At 38.9% G+C, this 14,680-nt stretch overlaps 1 long non-coding RNA gene across 2 annotated transcripts in view; it reads left to right on the top strand.

The window, feature by feature from the left end:
* The window catches only part of LOC147371813 (uncharacterized), a 100,380-nt gene that overhangs the window by 31,242 nt on the left and 54,458 nt on the right, over positions 1-14,680 (top strand). The window lies entirely within an intron of this gene.

The following is a 14,680-nucleotide window of genomic DNA, read 5'->3' as shown; positions in this document are numbered from 1 at the left end:
GTTTACTATGTTCTAAACTTTACTCCCTTCTGCTGCTGCTAAGTCACTACAGTTGTGTCCGACTCTGTGCGACCCCACAGATGGCCGCCCACCAGGCTTCCCCGTCCCTGGGATTCTCCAGGCAAGACCACTGGAGTAGGTTGCCATTTCCTTCTCCAATGTGTGAAAGTGAAAAGTGAAAGGGAAGTTGCTCAGTCATGTCCGACCCTCAGCGACCCCATGGACTGCAGCCTTCCAGGCTCCTCCATCCATGGGATTTTCCAGGCAAGAGTACTGGAGTGGCATGCCATTGCCTTCTCCAGGGTCCCCCATTCTACCATTTATAATTTGATCATATTTTACTATTAGTACTATCAGATAGGTTTCAGTAACAGGTAAACATTCAAACCTGAGTGACTTAACAAAACAACAAAAATTAACAAAACAAAGTTTTATTTCTCCTTTATATTGAAGAAGGAAACAGAACAGGCTCCATCTTGAAAGCAAGACTCCATCTTGGGCTGGACTGTGGCTTTGAGCTATATGCCCAGTATCTATGGAAATGACATACCAACTGGAAAACCAGACCCCCCCTCCCCACTGCCCCTGATGGAAGAGCCCCAGGGCTTGTACCTGGACTCTTCCTCACCTAAAAGAATACCCCAATTATCTGTGTAACTGAATAGAGTCATAAATTCTATTGTGCTTATTGGGGTATTACCACAGGCCTATTGAATATTGTCCACTGTTAACTACCTAGGTTTAAGACATATGAATCACAGGTTAACTTTGATTGTATCTTTCTTTTCCTTTATTCAAACTAGTTTCAGGGAATTGGGAAGGTGGGTTTGGGCACGTACACTTAGGGTATATAAGGTTTTCACAAAAACTGGTTGGGGCCCTTGGCTAACAAGAGACTCTGCCTTGGGCCCGCTGGTGTAGTAAATTGCACTCCACCATCTGCATTGTCCTTCTGAGTGAGTTTGTTTCCCGGAAAGCGTGGCTACAACAATATCAAATGCCTGTGTAAATCATGTATCTCACTTCTATATTTTAGCTATGACATATGCAACATATGACCTATAAGGTCTTTGTGTGTGTGTGTGTATTTTGAACTCTTTATTTCATATTGGAGTATAGCCAATTAATAATTCTATGATAGTTTCAGGTAGACAGCACAGGGACTCAGCCATACCTATACAGATATCCATTCTTCCCCAAACTCCCCTCCCTTCCAGGCTGGCATAATACATTGAGCCAAGTTCCCTATGCCATACAGTAGGACGTCGTTGAGCAAAGCAGAAGGATGTGTGCTAACCTCCTCCCGCGAGAGCACTGAAATCACAACTAGCTTTTGAACAACCATCATAGGAGGACACTGGAACGTACCAGAAGAAGATACTCCATGTCTAAAGACAAAGGAAGACACAATGAGATGGTGGTGGGGGGGCAGGTGCAATCATAATAAAATCAAATTCCATATCCACTGGGTGGGTGGGTGCACTGGAGAACAATACCAAAGAAATTCTCTCACTGTTATAAGTTCTTTATGGTATGGACATATATCACATCTCAGATTTCAGTAGCTATAACTAATTAAATGGCCCCAAATTTACTGAACGAGACACAAGGAAATATAGAACATTTTGCTTGCACTAAGAATCTCTGCCCAAATTAAAATGTCAACTCCTTGATTTTTAATGTGATAAGTGCCCTACATATGACTGAGTTCTGATCTGAGAGCATATTTGTTAAGTCCAATTAATTCATAAACCCAACAAAGTTAGCCTAAGTACCCAACTAACACAATTGGCTATATAGTACTGTACTGTAATAGGTTTCATACTTTCCCACAAATAATGCATAAAAAAATAACAGAAACATTTTTAATCTTACAGTATGGTACCTTGAAAAGTACAGTAGGAAGTACAACACCTGATCCTCAGGGGCTGGCACCAAGTGAACAGGCAAGAAGAGTTACTGACTGGAGAAGGAAGGAGATGTGGCAGACGGTAGAGCTGAAGGATCATCAGCAATGGGAGACACAGGGTTAGCTGCAATTTCACTCATACCTGATGATGATGGCATAGGTGCTTGTTCCTTACTAGATTCAATTTTATCTACACTCATGAAAAAATTATCCAGTGATGTCTGGGTAGTAGCTTTTTATTTCTTATCATAGATGACATGGTAGCACTAGATTGCATTCTGAACAGCTGCTGCGACCTTTGTGTGCCATTCTATATTCTGGTCCTGTGCCTCAAAAAGTAACAGTATCTTCTCAAATGAAGAAAATCCCCTTGTCATTTCTTGTATCATGAATCTCTTCAGTTGTTCAGTTACTTCCTCTTCCTCTGTCTTTCTTCATTCTTTCTCTGGGCCTTCAATTCCATCAGGTCTTCGTTAGTAAGCGCCTCATGCTGCAGAGCAAGGAGCTCAGTGAAGTTGCCCTCTTGTAGATCCAGTTTCATCTTCTTGCTGAAGACCTCTTCAGACTCCTCATCCACCTTCTCAATTCCATGAAAACTGAAAAAACTGCAGGCAAAAGTTTTTCTAAACCCCATTCATGGAGATGGCCATAATCTCAAGACAAGCAAAGTCAATGATTTTTTTTTTATAACTTTGGAGTTGTATAGTCCTTCCAATTATCACAAAGCCATTCCTGATTCATTACTTGCATTTACTGCCTAACAAAAATTGTGACATAAGTAATATTTCTTGAAAGTCACTGTAACTCCCTGGTCCATAGGCTGGATGAACAAGGAACAAGGTAGTATTCAGTGGCAAATGCCCTGCTTTGACGTTGGGATGAAAGTTATCCATGAATGCCTGGGTGGTCCGGAGTAATGATGAGGAGCAAAAGAATGTTGAATGAGATGTCTTTCTCCGAACAATATTTCTTTACCTCTGGGATAAACTAGTCCTGGAAAATGGCCTGTGTGAGAATGCCAAAGAATGCTCAAACTACTGCACAATTGCACTCATCTCACACGCTAGTAAAGTAATGCTCAAAATTCTCCAAGCCAGGCTTCAGCAATATGTGAACCATGAACTTCCTGATGTTCAAGCTGGTTTTAGAAAAGGCAGGGGAACCACAGATCAAATTGCCAACATCCGCTGGATCATGGAAAAAGCAAGAGAGTTCCAGAAAAACATCTATTTCTGCTTTATTGACTATGCCAAAGCCTTTGACTGTGTGGATCACAAGAAACTGTGGAAAATTCTGAAAGAGATGGGAATACCAAAACATCTGACCTGCCTCTTGAGAAATTTGTATGCAGGTCAGGAAGCAACAGTTAGAACTGGACATGCAACAACAGACTGGTTCCAAATAGGAAAAGGATTACGTCAAGGCTGTATATTGTCACCCTGCTTATTTAACTTATATGCAGAGTACATCATGAGAAATGCTGGACTGGAAGAATCACAAGCTGGAATCAAGATTGCCGGGAGAAATATCAATAACCTCAGATATGCAGATGACACTACCCTTATGGCAGAAAGTGAAGAGGAACTCAAAAGCCTCTTGATGAAAGTGAAAGAGGAGAATGAAAAAGTTGGCTTAAAGCTCAACATTCAGAAAATGAAGACCATGGCATCTGGTTCCATCACTTCATGGGAAATAGATGGGGAAACAGTGGAAACAGTGTCACTTTATTTTGGGGGCTCCAAAATCACTGCAGATGGTGACTGCAGCCATGAAATTAAAAGATGCACACTCCTTGGAAGGAAGGTTATGACCAACCTAGACAGCATATTCAAAAGCAGAGACATTACTTTGCCAACAAAGGTCCGTCTAGTCAAGGCTATGGTTTTTCCTGTGGTCATGTATGGATGTGAGAGTTGGACTGTGAAGAAGGCTGAGCGCTGAAGAATTGATGCTTTTGAACTGTGGTGTTGGAGAAGACTCTTGAGAGTCCCTTGGACTGCAAGGAGATCCAACCAGTCCATTCTGAAGGAGATCAGTTCTGGGTGTTCATTGGAAGGAATGATGCTAAAGCTGAAACTCCAGTACTTTGGCCACCTCATGCGAAGAGCTGACTCATTGGAAAAGACTCTGATGCTGGGAGGGATTGGGGGCAGGAGGACAAGGGGATGACAGAGGATGAGATGGCTGGATGGCATCACTGATTCGATGGACGTGAGTCTGGGTGAACTCCGGGAGTTGGTGATGGACAGGGAGGCCTGGCATGCTGCGATTCATGGGGTCGCAAAGAGTCGGACACAACTGAGTGACTGAATTGAACTGAACTGAACTGAACTGAACCCAGGCTTTTGGGTTACTCTTCCACACAAAAGGAAGAGAGCCCTTGGCTTTGTTTTTAATGGGTTTGGGTCTTCTGAACGATAAACTAAGAGAGGCTTCAGCTTCATATTGCCAGAAGCACTGCCAAAAAACAGAGTTAGCCTATCCTTTGCTGCTTTGTAGCCTGGAATCAACTTTTCCTTCTTACTGAGGTAACTTCAGCCTGGAATTCTCTTCCAGTACAGCCCTGTCTCATCCACATTAAAAACCTCCTCAGGTAAATGAGTGCCTTCATCAATAGTTTCTCAGAACATTTCAGGAAATTGCTGTGCAGTTACCATATCTGCACTCACTGCCTTACCACTTACTTTTAGGTTGTGAAGGTTGGTTCTAGCTTGAACCAATGAAGTCAGCCATAGGTAGCAGTAAAAGATATGTCCACTGATTCTTTGCTGTGTTTTTTTAAGTCTTCATAAAAGATTTTAGCTTTCTCTTGAATCAGCACTAAGCTGAGTGGGACTCGAAGCGGATACTGATCCTACATCCATGTACTGAGAAATTTCTCCATCTCCTCCATTACTTTTTCACACTTCTTTATTATTGTCAACATCATATTGACAGCAAACTTCCCGTGTTCCATGATTTTGTCCTTATTTTTTAGAATTGTGCTGACGGTTGAAAGATTCATGTTGTAAGAATGAGTGATGTCTACCATCTTTTGCCTGGCTTCACTCTTTCAATTATTTTTACTTTTGTTTCCATTGTTATTGCTTGGCACTTCTCAGCAGTACCAGTTATATCACTGCTTATTTTGTACCTGTTTCTGGACATCCTGGGCTTGAAATAAAGATAATCTGCTATGTACTCTATATAGTACTGTAAAGTACACAAAAGCACAACCATTTGTAGAGGATGTATGTGCATGCAATGTATGCCAGATGTGTGAACTAATTTATGTGACTGGACATGTGAAGGCACATCCACATCTTTGAAAGTACACAGCTTGAAGGTTTGTAAATAGGGGACTAATGTAATAACCTACAGCAACTCCAACTCAGAGTATCTACAGAAAGATTTACCAGCATGATAATAATCATAATAGCTATAATTCCTTGCTGTGCCATGCTAAGTTGCTTCAGTTGTGTTCAACTCTTTGCAATCCTATGGACTATACTCCACCGGGCTCCTTTGTCCATTTAATTCTCCAGGCACGAATACTGCAGTGGATTGCCATGCCCTCCTCCAGTGGATGTTCCTCTCCCAGGGATTGAACCTAAATCTCTTATGTCTCCTGCATTGGCAGATGGGTTCTTTACCACTAGTACCACCCAGGAAGCCCATAATTCCTTGAGAACTTAGTATATTATTTTTGTAAGTGCCATGTAAGACTAACTTAATTCTTATAGGACACATGAGATGAGTATTATTAGCTGAAATTTTTTAAAGGCATTGAAATTTAGCAAGGCATGGTAATATAGCTTGCTTTACACTGTGAAGTTTGCAAGTTGTGAAGCTAGCTATCAAATCAAGCCTGTCTTCAAATCTCATTCTCTTAAAAAAAAAAAAAAAGCCTTACATTTCCTTGAAAACAATTTATTCTAAGTAATTTCTGTAAGCCACAATTATTACTCCACATAAATTGTATAATACAGTCCAAAGTGTCTTAGCATTACATATAAAGCCTTTCCTTTTTTTTTTTTTTTTAACTCTCTAGCCTACTCTATCATAATTGCACACATTTACCCCAGCAATTGGCAGCTTATCACCTCCCTTGCTTGGAATGTGCCTTCTGCTTGCCTTCTCCACTTCCATAAGCGTTCTGAGGATACAGCTTTGAGAAAGAAATGTGGTATTTCTATCTGACTGGATACCCCATTAAGACCTCTATAAAAACATTGAGATCCTGTCTGGCGGGTGCAAAAATCTACTTATCCGTAGCTATCCAAGGCAAGCGTTGTATGTAAGTTCCCTTGTTTATTAAAAATTTCCACCTACCCCCCCAAAATAATAATCACAGCCCTTTACAAATTTTATCTCAGCTCTACTAAGCAATGTACATTTTTGTATTCATCCTGAGTTTTCCCTCACTTTATCACTCTCTGCTTTTCTCCTTGTCTTACCTAGCTAATTTTCACCTGTATGTCAGATTTCACCTTAGAAATCACACATATTTAAAATATTAAGACTCTAAAAAACAGTTGTAATAATTTAGGGAAAATCAACCTTGTGAAAGAGAATCACTGAATTCAGTAAAAAAAAAATGACTAATGTCTGAGGGGGAGGGAAGAATGAGTAGAATACTACATAAAATAAAATTAAAAAATAAATAAAAAGCATTAAGCTAAAAATAATGTACTGAAAGAAAATTTAAACTTATTATAGTCACAGCATATTACTGGATTTAAAGAAACCTGAGTGCCAAAGAACTGATGCTTCTGAACTGTGGTGTTGAAGACTCTTGAGAGTCCCTTGGTCTGCAAGGAAATCAAATCAGTCAATCCTAAAGTAAATCAGTCCCGAATATTCATTGGAAGGACTGATGCTGAAGCTGAAACTCCAATACTATGGCCACCTAATGCGAAAATTGACTCATTGGAAAAGACCTTGATGCTGGGAAAGATTGAAGGCACTTGGAGGAGAAGGGGATGGCAGAGGATGAGATGGTTGGATGGCATCACCAACTCGGTGGACATGAGTTTGAGCAAGTTCTGGGAGCTGGTGATGGAAAGGGAAGCCTGGCGTGCTGCAGTCCATGGGGTCACAAAGAGTCGGATACAACTAAGCGACTGAACTAAACTCAGAAAAAAGAGTGTGGCAATGTGAAAAGTGATAAAGTATTAAAACTTTAGCAAATGGACATATAGCAATATAAATGTAGCTAGGTTACATTATTGACTACAAGGTCAATATTTGTTCAGGATAAAGTTTAAAACATAATTTCAATTTTGCTATACAATTTAAAAAGAAACACATTTCTTTTATTATTTTATATCCAGCTAGTTTACATTGTCTTTTAGTGTTTCAGTTCAGTTCAGTTCAGTTGCTCAGCCGTGTCTGACTCTTTGTGACTCCAATAATCGCAGCACGCCAGGCCTCCCTGTCCATCACCAACTCCCGGAGTTCACTCAGACTCATGTCCATCAAGTCAGTGATGCCATCCAGCCTCTGTGGTCCCCTTCTCCTCCTGCCCCCAATCCCTCCCAGCATTAGAGTCTTTTCCAATGAGTCAACTCTTCGCATGAGGTGGCCAAAATACTGGAGTTTCAGCTTTACCATCATTCCTTCCAAAGAAATCCCAGGGCTGATCTCCTTCAGAATGGATCTCCTTGCAGTCCAAGGGACTCTCAAGAGTCTTCTCCAACACCACAGTTCAAAAGCATCAGTTCTTCAGTGCTCAACTGTCTTCACAGTCCAACTTTCATATCCATACATGTCCACAGGAAAAACCATAGCCTTGTCTAGACGGACACACATACAGTTTAGTTGTTTGATAAATCTTTTACATCGCTTTTATTCTCAATTTTCCCCTGCATATTTTTTCTTGTGACTTTTCTTTTTTTCTGGAGAGGGTTTATTGTGTTTTAAACAACTGTGTTGTTTGTCCTATTAGAGTTTATTACAGTCATTATTTTGCTGAGTACATCTGTGATTTATATATTAACATATTCTTCTACCCTCTGTATTTCTTAGAAATTGATAGATCTAGTGGCTCTTTGTCTCTTTAAATATTAATATTAATACATCCATCATTAAATATTTGGTTACCTGAAGTACAGTGTGTATAAGAAAAGCATGACGACTTATTTTTTCCTTTTGTCTCTTAGCTTTCCAAATAATGCTTTCATTAGCAATCTCAAAATTAACAAATGACTTTCTACTACTATTATGAACGTATCAATTTTAAAATATTCTTGTCTAAAGCCACTGAAGATACTGCTTTGGTTGGCAACCACTTTTTCTCATCTGTAGCCTAAGAGCCTATTCAACTTGGATCCTAAGCTTTTTTGACATGACTCTTTGATAGCTTCTTGCTTGGTGGTATGAAAAGATAAGATTTATGTTCATCTTCTAAATTTCCTTTTCCAGAGCTAAAATAAACATGAAAATTATCTAAAAGCTCTAGGAATAAAACTATTGAATTTGATTGAATAGTATAAAAGAAGCTTCAATTAAATAGATATATTTTACTTTTGTCAATAAATTAAAGCCAAATTTATGAAATTACTGTATAAATTCAAAGCAATTATGATAATACAGCAGCAGGAATTTAGGATGCTAAAGTTTAAAATGGAATTCCAGTTGAGCTATTTCAAATCCTAAAAGATAATGCTGTGAAAGTGCTGCACTCAATATGTCAACAAATTTGGAAAACTCAGCAGTGGCCATAGGACTGGAAAAAGTCAGTTTTCATTCCAATCCCAAAGAAAGGTAATGCCAAAGAATGCTCAAACTACTGCACAATTGCACTCATCTCACACGCTAGCAAAGTAATGCTCAAAATTCTCCAAGCCACAATTCAACAAATGAACCATGAACTTCCAGATGTTCAAGCTGGATTTCGAAAAGACAAAGGAACCAAAGATCAAATTGCCAACATCTGTTGGATCATTGAAAAAGCAAGAGAGTTCCAGAAAAACATCTACTTCTGCTTTATTGACTATCCCAAAACCTTTGACTCTGTGGATCACAACAAATTGTGGAAAATTCTTCAAGAGATGGGAATACCAGACCTCCTGACCTGTCTCCTGAGAAATCTGTATGAAGGTCAAGAAACAATAGTTAGAACTGGATATGGAACAACAGACTGGCTCCAAACTGGGAAAGGAGTACATCCAGGCAATATATTATCATCCTGCTTATTTAACTTACATGCAGAGTACATCATGAGAAATGCCTGGCTGGATGAAGCAGAATTTGGAATCAAGATACACAGATGACACCAGCCTTATAGCAGAAAGCAAAGCAGGGCATCACTAACTCAATGGACGTGAGTTTGAGGAAACTCCGGGAGTTGGTGATGGACAGGGAGGCCTGGCATGCTGCAATTCATGGGGTCGCTAGGAGTTGGACATGACTGAGTGACTGAACTGAACTGAAGTGAAGATAGAGTAGTGAAAATCACCAACTGAACAACAACAGGAAAAGAATTTTAAAAAGATAAGTTTGGAGACTTCTGGGATGAAGACATAACAAATGTAAATATTTATGCACCCAATATAGGAGCATCTCAATACATAAGGCAAACACTGCTACTGCTAAGTCACTTCAGTTGTGTTTGACTCTGTGCGACCCCATAGACAGCAGCCCACCAGGCTCCCCTGTCCCTGGGATTCTCCGGGCAAGAACACTGGAGTGGGTTGCCATTTCCTTCTCCAATGCATGAAGGTGAAAAGTGAAAGTGAAGTCACTAAGTCGTGTCCGACTCTTCGCGACCCCATGGACTGCAGCCTACCAGGCCCCTCTGTCCATGGGATTTTCCAGGCAAGAGTACTGGAGTACAGACATAAAAGGAGAAATAGACAGTAACACAATAATAGTAGGGGACTTTAACATCCCATTTATACCAATGGACGGATCATCAAAACAGAAGATTAATAAGGAAACACAAGCTTTAAATGACACAATAGACCAGATGAACCTAATTGATATCATCAGGACATTTGATCCAAATGCAGAAGAATACACTTTCTCTTAAAGTGCACATGGAACATTCTCCAAGAGAGACCACATCTTGGGTCACAAATCAAGCCTTAGTAATTTAAGAAAATTGAAATTATATCAAGCATCTTTTCTGACCACAATTATGAGACTAGATATCAATTACAGGAAAAGAAAAACTAAAAACCAAAAATACATGGTGATTAAACAATATAGTTCTAAATAACAAGCAGGTTACTGAATAAATAAAAAGGGAAATCCAAAAATTCCTAGGAAAAAATGAAAACATGATGACCTGAAACATATGGGATGCAACAAAGCTGTTTTAAGAGGGAAATTTATAGCAATACAATCCTACCTCACGAAACCAAAAAAACATCAAATAGGCAACTTAACTTTACACCTAAAACAACTGGAAAAAGAACAAAAACCCCTAAAATTAGTAAGAAGGAAAGAAATCATAAAGATCGGAGAATAAATAAATGAAAAAAGAAACGAAGAAAACAATATTGACAAATTAAATTGAAAGGTGGTTCTTTGAGAAGATGAACAAAATTGACAAACCATTAGCCAAACTCATCAATAAAAAAGGGAGAAGAATCAAATCAACAAAATTAGGAATGAAAAAGGAGTGGTTACAACAGACAATGCAGAAATACAAAGGATCATAAGAGGCTATTATGAGCAGTTATATGAACTATATGCCAATAAAATGGACAACCTGGAACAAATGGACAGATTCTCAGTAAAGTTCAACCTTCCAAGACTGAAAGAGGAAGAAATAGAAACTATGAACAAGTCATTCATAAGCACTGAAATCAAAACTGTAATAAAAAATATCTCAAAGAACAAAAGCCCAGGGCCAGATGATCTCAAAGGTGAATTCTATCAAATATCTAGAGAAGAATTAATGTATATCCTTCTGAAGCTCTTCCAAAAAATTGCAAAGGAAGGAAGACTTCCAAACTCATTCTACCAGGCCATTATCACCTTGATACCAAAACCAGATAAAGGTATCACAAAAAAAGAAAAAGAAAGTTACAGGCCAATATCATGATGAACATAAGTGCAAAAATTCTCAACAAAATTCTAGCAAGCAGAAGCCAACAAAACATTGAAAAGATCATACACCATGATCAAATTGGTTTTATCCCAGGCATGTAAGGATTCTTCAGTATTGGAATATAATTATGTGATATGAAAATAATGAGGAGGAATTTATTGTACCATAAAAATGGCATTGGGTCTATGTCAGAGGGGTTACAATATGGGGCCGCACCCTTTTTTTTCTTCATTTCATTTGGGAATATTACCAGAGAATTATGATAAAAGTTCCTACATGGTGAATCCTAGTCATGCTGGCATCTCTTTTCTCCTGTCTCTGTTTAGCTCCAATTGATTTCCTCTCCCTCTAAATGTCTCATGACTTTTCCCAGTACAGATAAGAATCTTTACATAAGGCCTAGGACATACACTGTTCACTGCTGGAGGTGAGCAGATCGTCTCCATTTATGTGCATCTTTGCATCCTCCATTTGGTAAGTACTATTTCTTTCCTGATACTAATTGTGCCTAAGATGATGTAAATAAATTATCTTTACTATTTCTGTAGTAAGATGCTGTAACACACTTCACTGAATCCTAAAAGTGGGAACAAAAATTGTCTTTGTTGTTAAGACAAAAATCAAGGTTCTGAAGAGAAAAAGTTTTTGCTATAGGTTATTATGATCCCATGAGGCTCTTTGGCTGGTGCCATTTAAATCAAAGAATTTAAATATGAAGATAGTCATATATTTCTTTTTTAATAATATTTTTCCTTAAGAGATTTCTGATTAAGTTATCATAAGTTATAAAATTAAGCTTCAAACTTATGCTTCAAAATTTGTGATCAAGGAATTTTACTCAGGATTTGGCAGCTGGAGTACATGAATGTACAATTATCTCATTTGATTGCCCATCTTTTCAATAGAGATTAACACATTTTCATAGGTTTTTATCATATCAATAATTCTGTCTGCTCATTATCACCTTTGAAATTTTCAGATAGAATTGATTATGAGATTTATTTAAAGTTTCACTATTTACTGATAAAATCTATGTGAGGAAAACCTGGCATTTTTGTATATATGTGTGGAATCTGGCTAATATAAATGACCTGCTATTCAAGGAAAAACATAACCTTGTAGTTTTGTTCCAACTTGTAAATTTATTTCTCTCAAATAGATTCAATACTATTAGGCTTTGCAAGAAGTAAAAGTCGCTCAGTAGTGCCTGACTCTCTGTGACCCCATGGACTATACAGTCCATGGAATTCTCCAGGCCAGAATACTGGAGTGGATAGCCTTTCTCTTCTCCAGGGGATTTTCCAAACCCAGGGATCAAACCCAGGTCTCCCACATTGCAGGCAGATTCTTTACCAGCTGAGCCACAAGGGAAGCCTGAAAATTGTCCAAAAATTCCTTCCCACCAGTTTGATCCCAAGAAAGACTATGGAGATGTGTGATTAATTGCTTGACCACAGTATTCAGTCTTAAATATTATTAACTGCTCCCATTGAAGAGGTCATTTATTTAAATGCAAAAAAGAAAAAGAAGTATATATAACAGTTTATCTTTGTAGGAGAGGGACAGGATTTGTTCACCTGCAAATGTTTCTTGCCCTCTCTCTGCTCTATCAGTACTGCTCAGATCTGTCTTAGCCCACTTATCTTCCCCTCCATTAAAAGAGAATTTTAAGAGATACTAGCTGTTGGGATTTTGTACTGTAAAATATAGAGAAAGGGTAGGAAAAATCTAGAGGGGTGGGTGACAGGAGAGGAGAGGGAGGGAACAGGAGAGCAAAAGCTAGGATCACTCTTGCCTCTTGCTGAAGTTTGAAGAGTTGAAGAAGAGAGTGAGGAATTCAACAAATTATAACCCCTGTTCAGCGGAAGGTTGTGACAGAATTGGATTTTAGGATAAACTATTACAGATTGGAAATTGTACCATTTAAGAGCATTTGAAAGATGTGGGTATTTTAGAGTTTGGTTCAACTCAGTTGCTCAGTCATGTCCCACTGTTTGAGACCCCATGGACTGCAGAATATCAAGCTTCCCTTTCCATCACCAACTCCCGGAACTTGTTCTAACTCATGTCCATCAAGTCAGTATTGCCATCCAACCATCTCATCCTCTGTCATCCCCTTCTAGTCCTGCATTCAATCTTTCTCAACATCATGGTCTTTTCCAATGAATCAGTTCTTCCCATCAAGTGGCCAAGGTATTGGAGCTTCAGCTTCAGCATCAATCCTTCCAATGAATATTCAGGATTGATTGCCTTTAGGATTGAATGTGCTGATCTCCTTGCTGTCCATGGGACTCTCAAGAGTCTTTCCAAACAGCACAGTTCAAAAGCATCAATTTTTCAGTGCTCAGTTTTCTTTATGGTCAAACTTTCACATTCATACATGACTACTGGCAAAACCACAACTTTGACTACACAGAGCTTTGTTGGTAAAGTAATGTCTCTGCTTTTTAATAAGCTGTCTAGGTTTGTCATAGCTTTTCTTCCAAGGAACAAGCATCTTTTAATTTCATGGCTGCAGTCACTATCTGCAGTGAGTTTGGAGCCCAAGAAAATAAAGTCTGTCCCTGTGTCCATTGTTTCCATATCTATTCACCATGAAATGATGGGACAGGATGCCATAATACTGGTTTTTTGAAAGTTGAGTTTTAAGCCAGCTTTTTCATTCTTTTATTTCACCTTCATAAAGAGCCTCTTTAGTTCCTCTTTGCTTTCTGCCATAAGGGTGGTGTCATCTGCATATTTGAGGCTACTGATATTTCTCCCAGCATCTTGATTCCAGCTTGTGCTTCCTCCAGCCTGGCATTTCACATGATGTTCTCTGCATATAAGTTAAATAAGCAAGGTGACAATTACAGCCTTCACATACTCCTTTCCCAATTTGGAACCAGTCTGTTGCTCCATGTCAAGTTCTAACTATTGCTTTTTGACCTTCATACAGATTTCTCAGGAGGCAGGTCAGGTGGTCTGGTATTCTCATCTCTTGAAGAATTTTCCAGTTTCTTGTGATCACACAATCAAAGGCTTTGGCATAGTCAATAAAACAGAAGTAGATGTTTTTCTGGACTTCCCTTGCTTCTTCTATGATCTGATGTATGTTGGCAATTTGATCTCTGGTTCCTCTGCCTTTTCTAAATCTAGCTTGTACATTTGGAACTTCATGGACCATGTACTGTTGAAGCCTGGCTTGGAGAATTTTGAGCATTACTTTGCTAGCGTGTGAGATGAGTGCAATTGTGTGGTAGTTTGAGCATTCTTTGGCATTGCCTTTCTTTGGCATTGGCATGAAAGCTGAATTTTCCCAGCCCTGTGGCCACTGCTGTGTTTATCAAATTTGCTGACATATTGAGTGCACCACTTTCACAGCATCATCTTTCAGGATTTGAAATAGCTCAGCTGGTATTCCATCACCTCCACTAGTGTTTATAATGATGTTCCATAAGGCCCACTTGACTTCAGGATATTTGGGTCTAGGTGAGTGATCACACCATCGTGGTTATCTGGGTCATTAAGATCTTTTTTGTATTGTTCTTCTGTGTATTCTTGCCACCTCTTCTTAATACCTTCTGCATCTGTTAGGTACATATAGTTTCTGTCCTTTATTGTGCCCATTTTTGCATGAAATATTCCCTTGGCATCTGTAATTTTCTTGAAGAGACCTCTAGTCTTTCCCATTCTATTGTTTCCCTCTATTTCTTTGCCTTGATCACTTAGGAAGGCTTTCTATCTCTCCTTGC

Source organism: Bos grunniens, chromosome 5 (assembly GCF_055505025.1).
Source record: "Bos grunniens cultivar Pamir isolate PY7600 chromosome 5, Bosgru_T2T1.0, whole genome shotgun sequence".
Classification (NCBI taxonomy): domain Eukaryota; kingdom Metazoa; phylum Chordata; class Mammalia; order Artiodactyla; family Bovidae; genus Bos; species Bos grunniens.
Note: the sequence above shows the minus strand (reverse complement) of the source record. Positions and strands in the feature narration are given on the sequence as shown.